Below are 16,998 nucleotides of genomic sequence, written 5' to 3' on the forward strand. Positions count from 1 at the left end.
ATGTCATGATGCTTTACTTGTTTTTATGTGTATTGTACCGTATGTTGCTATCCTACACTCCCTTCCTTTCCCCCCCACCCTCCCTCCCCTCCCCAACCTTTAACTACCCTGTTTATTGGAAAACGTAATAAATCTTTGGAAAAGGAATTATCAACAACGTATTGAATAAGACCTGGGGCAGGTCGAAACGTCACTCAAATATAGTTGCTTTAGAATTTTTCCTGTGCTTTACCTATTTCTACTTTTTCTGTTCCCACAAACTGTAAATAAATATAATTTTTTAGCATCACCACAAAAATGCGGTGAATTTTCATTGAATGGACTAAGAGTCATTTGGCCCGTTACACCAACACTTCGCCATACGACAGAATGCAGGCCAATACCTTTCCTACTATGTGGTCAGTGGTAAACACCAGTCCTACAGAACATATAAGAGATCACAGCACAGTTACGGATGGTGACTTACATCTGACATTCTTTCTGATGGAATCATTCACTTTTCACGCCTTTTCCATCTGGCCCAGACCGACATGACAACTCCTCCAGGACTTGGCTACAGAGAATGCAACAAAGACACACTTCACATCTCACATTTTCAGCATGTCACCATCTATTCCCAACCTGCACAAACTCCTCATCCTTCTGGTACCCCAATGCTGCTGCCGTATGTGTCCCTATTACTGCACCTGCTGTGTGGTTCTCTGTGCCCTCTAAATTCTAAAGCAGCCCTAGACTAGAATATAGTAATGCCGGGTGCAAGTGACCTAGAAAACAGTGCCCGCCTTTTGTCCCCTAAAAAGCAATATTGCCCTGCGTGTGCCCATTTGACAGTCACAGTAACCTGAATTCTCCTATAACAATAAGTGCCCACTTTACATTTAATAATGTCCCGAGTCTCCCCCTGTACAGCTCCTCTAAACACAGTATGATGCTCTCTTATACACAGTACAATGCCCCCTCACAGTATATATACTGACTTCTTAGTAGCCCCCAAACTGTTTAATGGCTCAAATGCTGTATGATGGCCCCCTCACTGTAATCTCCACACTGTATGATGGCCGCCTAGAAAGCCTTCATATAGCAGAATACACCAGATAGTCCTCAATATAGTATAATGCACTTCCCATAGGTCTCCACATAGTATAATGCACTCCCCATAAGTCTCCATATAGTATAATGCACGCCCCCCATAGGTCCACCATCTCCATATAGCATAATGCAAATGCATAGGGCTCCATATAGTATAATGCACTCCACATAGGCAGACTCTATACGGTATAATGCACTCCCAATAGGCAGACTCTATAGTATACTGAACTCCCCATAGTTAAACATACAAAAAGACACGTATGCAAGAACAATGACAGAAAACTTTATTAATACATATAAAAAGTCAGTAAAATATTGTAGCCAATAGTGCTTAATGAGCCAAAAATAGCAACAAAAGGTGTCACCAACAGGAGGGCAAGATATTAACAAAAATAAGTAAATAAACACATAGCAAGACCACAATGGGATGAATAGGAAAAAAGGGATTGTACACAAAGGGTTAGTATAAAATCGTTACCAAAGATAAATATAAATAAGTATAAATATATACCCCAGTATTAGGAACCAAAAAATCCTAAATATGTAAACAATGATGGAAATGGATTCTGGACCATGGGTAAGAATAAAGGTGCATAGTGTAAAGACTTAGGGGAAAAAAAAACCAAAAAACCACAAGCCAAGTCCTAGCTACCCAGGTACATAAAACCCAAATGTACAACTAAATCAATCAATGTGGTCAGCATAAATAAGTATGAATGAATCTTACCAGCACATGTGTGGAGACGCCGCAACCCCTATGCGCATTTCGGCAGAGTGCCTTCCTCAGGGGGAATTTGTTCTTGCATACGTGTCTTTTTGTATGTTTAAATATCTGCTTTCACGTTGAACCTGTTTCCCATTAGTACTAATTTAGATACCATTATAGCACCTTCTGATTAGTGTACTTGACTATAGTATTATAATCCGAGGTATCTTTTTGCTGGAAATATCAATATGATGTGAACTCCCCATAGGCAGACACTATAGCATAATGCACCCCTATAGGCAGCCTCTATAGTGTAATGCTCCCCCATAGGTAGCCTCTATAGTGTAGTGCATCCCCATAGGCAGCCTCTAAAATGTAATGCTCCCCCATAGGCAGCTTCTGTAGTGTAATGCTCTGGTCATGATTAGGGTTGAGCGAAACGGATCGGACAAATTCAAAAATCGCCAACTTTCGGCAAAGTCGGGTTTCATTAAACCCGACCCGATCCTAGTGTGGGATCGGCCATGAGGTCGGTGATCTTCGCGCCAAAGTCGCGTTTCGCATGACGCGTTCAGCACCACTTCTCAGTGTTAAATATTAGTTAATTGAATGATTCTTAATCTCAATTCAGTACCGAGCACATTGTTTCTTGCTGACATTACAAGGAGCTATTTCTGTGTATGTATAAGTTAACACCATACACAGGGTAACACGTGATCTGTGGGACACATTTATAAGCATCTCTTAGGAGGGTGGGGGGTCCTCTTTTGTCACGTGGGGCTGTCGCCTCCTGCCTTCATCGTCATTCTCCATGAACGTCTGAGAAGGAAGGAACAACAGCTGTTAGCTGGCAGCCATGATAACCTTCAGACACACAGACAGACGGCTTTTACCATTCAAACTTTGGGAAAGATGAGTATCAAGTGCTGATATCTACACATGGACAATCTGTTCGTAACTAGAATTGAGCGACTTTTACTTTTTTAGGATCGAGTCGGATTTCGTGAAACCCGACTTTCTCAAAAGTCGGATCGTGTGAAATCGGCCGATTATTGTGAAAAGTCGGGGGGCCGGCCGAAACACGAAACCCAATACAAGTCAATGGGGATTTTTTTCTCTCTCTCTCGTAAGTTGCTACATTCCTCGGACAGTGTAAATCGCTACATCCAAAACGGTAAGATGGCGTTTATACCCCCACCCCCTGTGACGCTGCAGAAAGCAAGACGAGACCTATGTCATCACGCTGCCCACACTCGTTCATTGGCTGAAAAAATGGCGGTTAAAGCGTCATACGAAACGCGACTTTGGCGTGAAGATCACCGACCGCATGGCCGATCCCACACTGGGATCGACTCGGGTTTCACGAAACCCGACTTTGCCGAAAGTCGGCGACTTATGAAATTGACAGATCCGTTTCGCTCAACCTTATTCGTAACTATTTTGTCTATTTTTATGTTTTGCTGCAATGTGGTTATTCTGTGGACAATTCAATAAACCACTACTTTTTAATGAGAATATCATGACATTTTTCTTTAAGAGTAACGCACCTGGTGAATAGTCTTGATTAAATAAATGTGCAAAATAAGCATATTTAACACTCAGCTAATGAAGGGGGACGCAGAGTGTGGACAACGTGATGACATAGGTCTCTGTCCCCACATCTTAGAGAAGGGCATGACAGTGATTAGCTTGCTTTCTGCGGCGTCACAGGGGCTATAAAGAGGCGTGCACGCCGACCGCCATCTTACTTCTGCCGATCTGAGCATAGGGAGAGGTTGCTGCAGCTTCGTCAGAAGCAGGGAAATACTTAGGGAGGGAAGATTAACCCCCAAACCGCTTGTGCTGTAGCGATTTCCACTGTCTAAAACCACCTTTTCTTTGCAGGGACAGTGGAGGCTAGATTTCTGTGCATCAGCTCTGTAGCTTATTAGGCTGCCTTGTAAGGCTCCCTGATAGCTGCATTGCTGTTTGTATGCCGCTGTGCAAACCAACTGCTTTTTTAAAAGCAAAAATCCTGTTGCTCCTTTCTGCACAGTTCTATTGTTTATTTGTCCACACTTTTGTGTGCAGCAGTCCTTTTTATTGCTGGCTGCCATACCTGTCCTGAGATCATTGTAGGGAGATTGAAATTGTAGTAGAGTCCTTTTTTTTTATATATATATCTTCCAGCCACGTTCTGCCACTTACATTGTGTAGTGTAATACACAGGGCCTGTTTTTCCTCCAGTCTCCCCCCCCAAAAAAAGGGAGATTTAAATTGCCAACAAGTTTATATACGTCAGTTCTGTTTGTCGTATATCTGCCAGCCACGTTATGCCTTTTACATTGTATAGTGTAATATACAGGGCCTGTTTTTTGCTCCAGTCTCCCCCCCCCAAAAAAAAAGAGATTTAAATTGCCAACAAGTTTATATACACCTTCTACCTTGTTTTACAGTACCATATAACGGTTGTTAGTTTTGTTTCATTTTACCAAAAATGAGGAAGTCTGGTGGAAGAGGCTGTGGGCGGTCGTTGCCAGCTGGTAATGATGGTGGTGGTGGTGGAGCATCTGGTGGTAGTGGGAAAAGCAAAACAGCACCTAAGGCTCGAGTTGTTGAGCCAGCGTCATCGTCTGGCTACACAAGGCGTCAAAGGCTCCCTTATCTGGGAGTTGGAAAACCGCTTTTAAAGCTGGAGCAGCAGGAAAAAGTTTTGGCTTTCCTTGCTGACTCAGCCTCTAGCTCTTTCGCCTCCTCTTCCAAAAGTTCCAAATTTAAAAGCAGCGAGTCGTCAGTGGATGCTCCCGGTCAGGAACAAGTCGCTTCCTTGTGTCCTTCACCCAAAGCAAAAGTGAAGGATGCGGCAGGCGACACTACACTGTGTTCCAAATTATTATGCAAATAATATTTCCTCATATTTTCTCTAAATTACCTATCTGAATTGCAGTCATTGTTATTTTCCAGTCATCTACTATTGTAGTATAATTGCAATGTTTTGGAACAAACTGCCTATGAAAACAGTATCAAAATGCATGTTCCAAATTATTATGCACAGCAGAGTTTTCAACCTTTTTTATTTTATTTTGAACAAAAAAAATGGTCAATTATGAAGTTAGAAGCATTATCAGCTTATTACAAAATGAAATCAAACAGTTTTCAAGTGAAAACTTTATTCTAGGTGATGTTACATTTGCACATAGGACCCCTTGTTCGAAAGAAGCTTCTGAACTCTCTCGTCCATTGAATTTGTCAGTTTTTGGATGGTTTCTGCTTCAATTGTTTTGCATGTGGACAGAATACCCTCCCAGAGCTGTTGCTTAGATGTGAACTGCCTCCCGCCATCATAGACACTCCTTTTGATGATGCTCCAGAGGTTCTCAATGGGGTTGAGGTCAGGGGAAGATGGTGGCCACACCATAAGTTTGTCCTCTTTTATGCCCATAGCAGCCAGAGATGCAGATGTGTTTTTTGCAGCATGAGATGGTGCATTATTATGCATGAAAATGATCTTGCTGCAGAAAGCACGGTTCTTCCTCTTGAACCATGGCAGGAAGTGTTTTTAGAAACTCCACATAGATTATGGAGTTCATGTTTACCCCTTCAGGGATCATAAAGGGGCCGACAATCTCTCTCCCCATGATTCCAGCCCAAAATATTACTCCGAAACAGAATATATATATATATATATATATATATATATATATATATATACACACACATACAAGGTATATATATAGGTATGCGCTGGAAAAACTAGCGGAACCAGAAAGACAAAGTTTAAAATATCCTTATAAAAACAAAATGACCCTTTGCAGGAATGCCTAACAGTTGAGAACTAATGTCCAAAATCCCGCGGATATACTCGCGGTGTGTTCACTGCTGGAAAGTTTATGGAGGCACTTAGAAGATTTTCTTACCTCCGTTGCTTTTCTGAGAAGTCTGGGACGTTAGATCTGTTCCAAAGGCTTTCCAGTGAATAGAACAAGTGTAGACTGGTGGCTGCCCCGGCCGGCGGCAAGCCACCATAAAATACCTCCAGGTGAAGATGGGATCCTGCAGAGCCGACGCCGCATGTGCTAGTGGCGGTGAGTACAAACGGTGCGCAGGACCTGAGTGACGTAGTGTGTCACGTGACCGTAAGCCCCGGAGAGTGAGTACGGAGTGCAGCTAGGATCACACAACCAACGCGTTTCGGAGACGCCTGTCTCCTTCCTCAGGAACAGTTTGGAAGTCAGTCTTCATGTATCGTTTGGCCCACTGGAGCTGTTTCTGCTTGTGTGCAGTGGATAGAGGTGGTCGACAGGATGGCTTACGCACCTCTGAAGGACCCTGCATCTTGTTGTTCTGGGGACGTTGGAGGCACCAGCAGCTTCAAAAACTTGTCTGCAGCTATGACCAGGCATTTTTGCAGCTGCTCTTTTAACCTTTCACAATTGCCTGTTGGAAAGGGTCCTCAATTTTTCCTTATCAGCACGCACACGTGTGTGCTGGGAATCAGCTACATACTTCTTGATTGTGCGATGATCACGATGAAGTGTCTTGGCAATGTTGATTGTAGTCATGCCTTGACCTAAATACTCCACAATTTGTTGCTTCTCAGCAGCCGACACATCCTTTTTCTTTCCCATTTTGGCCAAAAATGTAGGCTGCTTAATAATGTGGAACAGCCTTCTTAAGTAGTCTTGCCTTTATTTGGACACACCTGCCAAACTAATTTGCACAGGTATCTGCAATTGCTTTCAGTGATATAAAGAGCCCTGACACACATCACCATCAATGAGTTTAAATGACAAACAAAAAAATTCTAACCTTATCACTCCTAAACTCTTTGTGCATAATAATTTGGAACACAGTGTACAGTTTACTCCATGGAGCTCGTTACACATACCGTGCCAGGGTTAGAAAGGGAAATTGTTAACAGCCCATTACAAGATGAATCGGACATGGCGTGCACAGATGCACAGCCACAGCTAGATTATTATGCTGTTCCATTGACTCAGATCACTACATTGCCCTCGCAGTGTACTGAGCCAGAATGTGACCCTGATGAGACTATGGTGCCCCGTCCCGAAAGCTATAGCACCTTACACGGTGACACAGAGGAAGGTGCACATGACATTGAAGAGGAGGTGATAGATGACCCAGTTGTTGACCCAGATTGGCAGCCATTGGGGGAACCGGATGCCACTGGCAGTAGCTCAGAAATGGAGGAGGATGATCCGCAGCAGGCATCTACATCGCAACAGCTTTCATCTGGCAAGCCCGTATCTGGCCAAAAACGTTTGAGAAAACCAAAAACACTTTTAGGACAACGTGGCCATCCGGATAAAGTAGCACAGCGTGCAATGCCTAAAAAGGTATTCGATAGTAGGAAGAGTGTAGTGTGGGAGTGTTTTAACCAAGATCCGAATGATCAGTGCAAAGTTATCTGTAAGAAATGCTCAAAGACCTTTAGCAGAGGGAAGAATGTCCAAAATGTAAATACAACGTGCATGCGTAGACATTTAACCAGCATGCACTTGCAAGCCTGGACTAACTACCAAACGTCCCATACCGTTGGTGCACCCGCTCAGAATGAAGGTAGTCAGCAACGCTACATTGCTTCCCTCACTGTAAGCCCGCCAGTTAGAACAACACCAGCAGCAAATGTGGAGGTATCGTCACAAGGCCAAAGCAGTCAGGGAATCACAAGGTTATTGGTAGGAAACACTGTATGTAGGCCAATATCAAGAATACCATCACCAACCCTCTCTCAATCTACCATGTCCACCACCGCTAGGTCCACCATATGCAGCTCTCCAGTCCAGCTCACCCTACAAGAGACTCTTGTTAGGAAAAGGAAGTACTCATCCTCTCATCCGCGTACACAGGGTTTGAACGCCCACATTGCTAGACTAATCTCGTTAGAGATGATGCCCTACCGGTTGGTTGAAAGCGAAGCTTTCAAAGCCCTGATGGCCTACGCAGTACCACGCTATGACCTACCCAGTCGACACTTCTTTGCGAGAAAAGCCATCCCAGTCCTCCACCAGCATGTCAAAGACCGCATTGTCCATGCACTCAGGCAATCAGTCAGTAGAAAGGTGCACTTCACACAGATGCATGGACCAGTAGGCATGGCCAGGGACGTTACGTGTCCATCACGCCACACTGGGTTAATGTGGTGGATGCAGGGTCCACAGGGGACAGCCATAGTGGGACAGTTCTGCCTAGCCCACGGTCTAGGAAACAGTTGGCAGTAGGCGTTCGACACCTCTCCTCTTCCTCCTCCTCCAGAAGGGAAAGCTCGTCCACAGAGCGCAGTCGCCCTACCACTCTATCCACAGCTGCCAGTGTTGCACACAAGGTGTCACATTATGGAACAGCTAGTGGTAAGCGTCAGCAGGCTGTGTTGGAAATTAAGTGTTTGGGCGACAACAGACACACCGCGGAAGTACTGGCCGAGTACTTGCAGCAAGAAACTCAGTCATGGCTGGGCAGTGTACATCTTGAGGCAGGCAAGGTAGTCAGTGATAACGGAAGGAATTTTATGGCTGCCATAGCCCTTTCAGAACTGAAACACATAACTTGCCTGGCTCAGACCTTGAACCTGGCGGTGCAGTGCTTCCTGAAAAGTTATCCGGGGTTACCAGCCCTGCTCCTGAAGGTGCGAAGACTTTGCTCGCACATCCGCCGGTCGCCCGTACACTCCAGCCGTATGCAGAACCATCAGCGATCGCTGAAGCTTCCCCAGCACCGCCTAATAATCGACGTTGCAACAAGGTGGAACTCCACAATGCACATGCTTCAGAGGGTGTGCGAACAGAGGCGTGCTGTAATGTATTTGTGGGAGTTTACACATACACGGGCAGGCAGTTGGATGGCAGACATGGAGTTGTCAAGTGTGCAGTGGTCAAAGCTACAAGACCTCTGTCAAGTCCTTCAGTGTTTTGAGGAATGCACACGGCTAGTAAGTGCAGACGACGCCATCATAAGCATGAGCATCCCACTAATGCGTCTGCTGATGCAAAGTTTGACGCACATTAAGGAGCAGCCGTCTGCAGCCGAGGATGAGGGAAGCCTTGATGACAGTCAGCCAGTCTGCTCAGGGAACTCCTAGACGAGGTGGCGGACGAAGAGGAGGAGGATGATGGGGATGAATATTTATGGGAGGAAGATGCTTCTCGGGGCAATAGAAACTGGTGGCGTTGCAAGGTCAGGTACAGGGTTTTTGCGGGAGACAAGTGATGTTGATTTGCAAGAAAGTGCTCCTCAACCCAGCACAAGCATTGAATTGACACCTGGAACATTAGCCCACATGGCTGATTATGCCTTGCGTATCCTAAAAAGGGACCCCTGCATTATAAAAATGATGACCGATGACGATTACTGGTTGGCCTGCCTCCTGGATCCACGATATAAAGGGAAATTACAACATATCATGCCACATGAGAACCTTGAGTAAATATTCGCTACCAAACAAGCAACTCTTGTAGACCGTTTGGTTCAGGCATTCCCAGCACACAACAAGCAATATCCATACGGGTGCAATTGCCCCTGAATAATGAGTGATAAAGGCAGAAAAATTTATAAAAATATATTTTATTGAATTAATATTTTAAAAAAGGACCAAAACAATAAACAGGGCTAAAAAAACCTCCATTGGGAAGGACAAATACTACAGACACTGCTTAGTAAAGTACAATAGTATAAGAAGCCTGGCAGTAAGAAATGCAAATGCTATTTCTATATCTATACAAATGTATATGCTTTAATGAATAAAAAGGTGGCATATAGATTTATTAATAATATAAAGAACCGGCCAATATCAATGAACATGCCCAAATAAATAAATAACATGTGATCAGCCATGTTCTATAGCACACCCATATACAATTTTCATATGCAACTATTAGACAGTAATAGACGCATAGAATAAAGTGCAGATACGGCAATGCACCAAATGTTATTAATAACCATATGCTACAAAAAACAGGTATACCATGTAAGGTGCAAACAGCCTGTATTTAGATATAAGTGCAAAGGGTGCAATATAGGAGCCGATAATGCTAATACAATTCCGGTGTATATTACCATTAGCAAATGCCCGTGCCTGCCAAATAATCCCATGTAATGCCAAAGCCTTACCGCCAAAGAAGATGCTAGGAACGCAGTGCCTGGTGTCCTTCCCTCCCTCCCCGCCCACACCCTCCCGGAAGAAGCGAGCAGCGAAACGGCGCCCGTCGGGTGGGAGGGAAGGACACCAGGCACTGCGTTCCTAGCATCTTCTCTGGCAGTAAGGCTTTGGAATTACATGGGATTATTTGGCGGCACGGGCATTTGCTAATGGTAATATACACCGGAATTGTATTAGCATTATCGGCTCCTATATTGCACCCTTTGCACTTATATCTATATACAGGCTGTTTGCACCTTACATGGTATACCTGTTTTTTGTAGCATATGGTTATTAATAACATTTGGTCCATTGCCGTATCTGCACTTTATTCTATGCGTCTATTACTGTCTAATAGTTACATATGAAAATTGTATATGGGTGTGCTATAGAACATGGCTGATCACATGTTATTTATTTATTTGAGCATGTTCATTGATATCGGCTGGTTCTTTATATTATTAACTAGATGGCAGCCCGATTCTAAAGAATCGGGAGTCTAGAATCCATATATACTTTATTTATTCAAATGTAAGAATAATACAATTAATAAATAATAGTAAGAAAGAACAAAAAATGGCTGCACTCACCAGCTCTTGACAATTCTTGACAGTACGGCACATTTCTGATTGGTCGCTCGCGGCAGGCGGCAACCAATCAGAAAAGTGCCGCGCACCACGAAGGCATATATCTTTGCCCACCCTGAGCGGGTGTAGGACGCTGGTGACGTCACTTATCTCCGGACATTATCTCCGGACAAAGCCACGGAAGTTGGCACAAATTGCCGGAAGTAGTATTCTAGGCAATTATATATTAGATTTTAATGTTATCAGTGTTTACCTTTGAACGTTTATATTGTATTGTCCTGTCACCAGCCATGTGTACGATTATCGGCCGAAAGCCTCTCTGGAACCAATAATCACCCCATGTAAAGGTATCTTTATAAGTTAAAGATTCAGAATACTATGACTTTTATCATATCCTGAACAGTCAAGTTTTTTATGAACCGTTAAGGTTTTCTGGTTGAAGTAAAAAAAACTCTGAGTGTTTACAGTTTGAAACCATAAAATGTTGAAAAATTGTCATTCTTGAGTATATCACTCAATGGTGCTCATAAACGTGTCAAATTTGATCTATAATATACTTTAATATACGTTACTTTAATCTTTAATATACTTAAGAACAGGGCCCCAGACATCACACAGGGGGTCTGAAACACCGCACAGTGGTCCAAAATATCGCTGTGCTCTGCCTGGGGCCCCTGTGCTCTGCCTGGGGCCCCATATGCTGCCTGGGGCCCCTGTGCTCTGCCTGGGGCCACTGTGCTCTGGCTGGGGCCCCATATGCTGCCTGGGGCCCCTGTGCTCTGCCTGGGGCCCCATATGCTGCCTGGGGCCCCTGTGCTCTGCCTGGTGCCCCATAGGCTGCCTGGGGCCCCTGTGCTCTACCTGGGACCACTGTGCTCTGCCTGGGGCCCCATATGCTGCCTGGGGCCCCTGTGCTCTGCCTGGGGCCCCTGTGCTCTGCCTGGGGCCCCATGTTCTGCCTGGGGCCACTGTGCTCTGCCTGGGGCCCCATAGGCTGCCTGGGGCCCCTGTGCTCTGCCTGGGACCACCTCTGCTCTGCCTGGGGCCCCATATGCTGCCTGGGGCCCCTGTGCTCTGCCTGGGGCCACTGTGCTCTGCCTGGGGCCCCATATGCTGCCTGGGGCCCCTGTGCTCTGCCTGGGGCCACTGTGCGCTGCCTGGGGCCCCTGTGCTCTGCCTGGGGCCCCATATGCTGCCTGGGGCCCCTGTGCTCTGCCTGGGGCCCCGTGTTCTGCCTGGGGCCCCTGTGCTCTGCCTGGGGCCACTGTGCTCTGCCTGGGGCCCCTGTGCTCTGCCTGGGGCCCCTGTGTTCTGCCTGGGGCCCCTGTGCTCTGCCTGGGGCCCCATATGCTGCCTGGGGCCCCTGTGCTCTGCCTGGGGCCCCATATGCTGCCTGGGGCCCCTGTGCTCTGCCTGGGGCCACTGTGCTCTGCCTGGGGCCCCATAGGCTGCCTGGGGCCCCTGTGCTCTGCCTGGGACCACTGTGCTCTGCCTGGGGCCCCATATGCTGCCTGGGGCCCCTGTGCTCTGCCTGGGGCCCCTGTGCTCTGCCTGGGACCCCATATGCTGCCTGGGGCCCCTGTGCTCTGCCTGGGGCCCCATATGCTGCCTGGGGCCCCTGTGCTCTGCCTGGGGCCACTGTGCTCTGCCTGGGGCCCCATATGCTGCCTGGGGCCCCTGTGCTCTGCCTGGGTGTAGGACACTGGTGACGTCACTTATCTCCGGACATTATCTCCGGACATTATCTCCGGACATTATCTCCGGACATTATCTCCGGACAAAGCCACGGAAGTTGGCACAAATTGCAGGAAGTAGTATTCTAGGCAATTATATTATTAATAAATCTATATGCCACCTTTTTATTCATTAAAGCATATACATTTGTATAGATATAGAAATAGCATTTGCATTTCTTACTGCCAGGCTTCTTATACTATTGTACTTTACTAAGCAGTGTCTGTAGTATTTGTCCTTCCCAATGGAGGTTTTTTTAGCCCTGTTTATTGTTTTGGTCCTTTTTTAAAATATTAATTCAATAAAATATATTTTTATAAATTTTTCTGCCTTTATCACTCATTATCCAGGGGCAATTGCACCCGTATGGATATTGCTTGTTGTTATTCTATGTGAGTGTCCTTTTGGGCAAATTACACTTTATGGACATTTAGTATTCATTCCCAGCACACAGCGGCGGTGATGGTTCTCACATGAGCTGTAGGGGGCAACATGGCAGAGGTGTTAGAGGTGCACAAATCAGAAGTGGCGTTGGACAGAGGGGTTTTATGACCAGGTTGTGGAGTGATTTCGCAATGACCGCTGACACGACAGGTACAGCAGCATCCATTCAAAGTGACAGGAGACAGCATTTGTCCAGTATGGTTACGAACTATTTTTCCTCCCTTATCGACGTTCTCCCTCACACGTCATTCACCTTTGATTACTGGGCATCTAAAATAGACACCTGGCCTGAATTGGCAGAATATGCATTACAGGAGCTTGCTTGCCCAGCTGCTAGTGTGCTATCAGAAAGAGTCTTCAGTGCTGCTGGTTCAATACTGACCGAAAAAAGGACACGTCTGGCTCCCCAAAATGTTGAAGATCTAACCTTCATTAAAATGAACCAATCATGGATTTCAAATTATTTTGCCCCACCTTCCCCTGCTGACACATAGCTTGCCTGAAAAATGTCTTGCTTTTGGCCTCCTGTTACTGACTGTTCCAATTCCTCCATTTGCAGCTGCTGAATGTCCACCATAGGCCATTTTTTTACCTCCCTAAATGGGCTGACTCCCCCCACAGGGCTGTGGTCACCACCTAGCGCAAGCACCCGTGCTAGTGCCGTTTGCCTGGACAGGTGGGTGTGCCCACTCTTGGGCGACGGCACTGGCACAGGGTCCCTCGTAGTACAATGAAGTGTCTCTGACGGTGGTGGTGCACAACCAACGTCAGACACACCGTCGTAATATAAGGGGCCCTGTACCAGTACCGCCGCCCACGAGAGAGTGTTCCCCCCCCCAGCTCAAACAGTGCTCTACCACTTGCAAAACTTACCTCTCCCGGCTCCACCACTGTGTAGTCTGTGCTGATAAATCCTTCAATGGCACTGCCAATACAAATTTGTTGAAATGATAGAGGATAGTAAAAATATACAGGGGCCCTGGCCTCCATTTAGACCAGTTAATACTTTGCGCCAACTACCACTGTCTGCTACTCAGCAGAGGAGCCCACCCCTGTACGTAGCTATGCCACCTGTTTATTTATGAAATTTTTTTGGGCAGACATTTACCTCACTTTATTATTTTGGCCTACTAACTGTGTCAGCCACTCCTTACAGTTGTCCACCACTGAACAAAGCTATGCTGCCTGTGTACTCCTGTAACCAATTTTAAACTGCATTGAGCCTACTTTTTTATTTTAGGCCTACTAAGTCTGTCTGCGCCACTCATTACAATCGTCCTCCGCTGAACAACGATATGCCGCCTGTGTACCCCTGTAACCAATTTTAAACTGCATTGAGCCTACTTTTTTATTTTAGGCCTACTAAGTCTGTCTGCGCCACTCATTACAATCGTCCTCCGCTGAACAACGCTATGCCGCCTGTGTACCCCTGTAACCAATTTTAAACTGCATTGAGCCTACTTTTTTATTTTAGGCCTACTAAGTCTGTCTGCGCCACTCATTACAATCGTCCTCCGCTGAACAAACCTATGCCGCCAGTTTACTCCTGTTTCCATTTTTGAACTGCTTGGAGCCAACTTTTTTAATGTTGGCCTACAAACTGTGTCTGCGCCACTCATTTCAGCTGTCCTCCACTGCACAAAGCTATGCCGCCTGTTTACTCCTGTTACCAATTTTGAACTGCATTTAGACTACTTACTTTTTGGGGCCTACTAACTGTGTCAGCCTCCCATTACAGTTGTTCTCCACTGCACAAAGCTATGCCGCCTGTTTATTCCTGTTTCAAATATTAAACTGCATTTGGCCTACTTGTTTGGTTGGGCCTACTAACGGTGTCTGCCGCTGCTTGTTGTTCTCCTCCACTGAACAAAGCTGAGCTTCAATTTTCAGCCTATATCAAATATTAAACTGCATTTGGCCTACTTGTTTGGTTGGGCCTACTAATGGTGTCTGCCGCTGCTTGTTGTTCTCCTCCACTGAACAAAGCTGAGCTTCAATTTTCAGCCTATATCAAATATTAAACTGCATTTGGCCTACTTGTTTGGTTGGGCCTACTAAAGGTATCTGCCGCTCCTTGCTTTTCTCCTCCACTGAACAAAGCAGTGCAGCCTGTTTACTCCTGTTACCAATTTTGAACTGCATTTGGCCCACTTTATTACTTGGGCCTACTAACTGTGTCTGCCACTCATTACAGTTGTCCTCCACTGAACAAAGCAATGCCGCCTGTTTAGTCCTGTTACCACATTTGAAATGCATTTAGCCTACTTTATTATTTGGGCCTATTAACTGTGTTTCCTTCTCATCCTTCCCATTGCCCAGCCACTGCTAGATGAGTCTGCTGGTACATTGACCCAGACCACTACATTCCCCTTGCACTCTACACAGCCAGAATCTGACCCTGCTGAATCCTGTCAGGTTCCCCTTCCCGCATACTATACCACCTTACACGGGGACAAAGAGGAAGGTGCAGATGAAAGTGCAGGTTCCTTCATCAGGTGGGGGGGCATACTCGTTGGCGACGTCACTGGCACAGGGCCCCTCATAGTACGCAAAAGTGTTTCTGCCGGTGGGAGGCGCCCCTGCCGTCAAACACACCGCCGTACTTTGAAGGGCCCTGTGCCAGTGCCAATGCGAACGAGTGGGCCCCCCCCGCTTGCTCAGGATCACAGCACTTGCAAAGTTTAAATACTTACCTCTCCCCGTTCCACCGCCATGACGTATTCCGCGTTTCCTGGGCCAACGAAAATCTTTAGCCAGCCCTACCCCCCCACAACTTTAGCCAAATGACCCCCAATTTTCAATGCCTAACTATTATTATAAGGTAAATTAAGATTGACTAGCTTAAGTAACAAGAATTGATGTTTTTGGCATTAAAATGGGCACTGTAGGTGTTTTCCTGTCCTCCACTCACTGCCGACTTTGATTCCCCATTGACTTGCATTGGGTTTCGTGTTTCAGTCGGCCCCCGACTTTTCGCAATAATTGGCCGATTTCACCCGACCAGTCTTTTGACAAAGTCGGGTTTCGCGAAACCCGACTCGATCCTAAAAAAGTAAAAGTCGCTCAACTCTAGTCATGATTAAGGGAGCTTAGTCTCCAGAAACGCGTTGAGATTCGTGTCCATATGGTTTGTGCTGAAGTTTGTATTTTCCTCCATGTTTAAGTTTGTGAATAAAGTAAACTTTTTTTCATGGATTCAGTGAAGCTGGACATTTTTTCTTTTGGATTCTACACGCTTGGACACAGCGGGTCCGTGCTCCCGAAACTCAGCTTATGCATCAAAGGTGAGCTGGTTTATATTCCTTCTTTTCAAAGTGTAATGTAGCCCCATAGGCATCCTCTATAATGTAATGCACCCCCATAGGCACCCTCCGCAGTGTCATGCACTCCATAGGCATCCTCTATAATGTAATGCACTCCCATAGGCATCCTTTATAATGTAATGTAGCCTCTAATAGCCACCCTCTGTAGTATAATGCATTTCATAGGCAGCCTCTGTAGTGTAATGCAGTCCCATAGCCACCCTCTGTAGTATAATGCACCCCCATAGGCATCCTTTATAATGTAATGCACCCCCATAGCCACCCTCTGTAGTATAATGCACCCCATAGGCAGCCTCTGTAGTGTAATGCAGCCCCAGAGCCATCCTTTATAATGTAATGTAGCCCCATAGCCACCCTCTGTAGTATAATGCACCCCATAGGCAGCCTCTGTAGTGTAATGCAGCCCCATAGCCACGCTCTGTAGTATAGTGCACCCCCATTTGCATCCTTTATAATGTAATGCACCCCTATAGGCAGCCTCTGTAGTATAATGCACCCCTATAGGCATCTTTTATAATGTAATGCACTCCCATAGCCACCCTCTGTAGTGTAATGTAGCCCCGTAAACTAAATACTCACCTCTCTTCCTCCTGGTTCCTGCACTGCTCCCGCTCATCTACGACTGCGGGCACCAAGTACTGACGTCATTGCGCCCGCTGTCAGTGTCGGTGCTGTCAGACGCTGAAGGGGATGATGGGAGAGAGCGTTATACGCCCTCTTTCATCACTGCGGTCTGACCCTGCAATGACAGGGGGGGGCCCACTGCTGGCACCGGGCCCCTCTCTGCCTGCTCAGGGGCCCCATAGCGGCCAGGCGGCAGTGCAGGAAGATCAATTCTCCCTGCTCTGCCGCAGAATATAACTGTATCTGCACGATATACACTCCGGTACAGTTACAGTAGTGTAGCTCCAGGTGGGCCCCTCAGAGCAGGGGCCCTGGGCGATAGCCCCCTCGGTAGCTATGCTACTGGGTATCGGTGTA

This window comes from Ranitomeya variabilis, chromosome 7 (assembly GCF_051348905.1).
Source record: "Ranitomeya variabilis isolate aRanVar5 chromosome 7, aRanVar5.hap1, whole genome shotgun sequence".
Lineage (NCBI taxonomy): Eukaryota > Metazoa > Chordata > Amphibia > Anura > Dendrobatidae > Ranitomeya > Ranitomeya variabilis.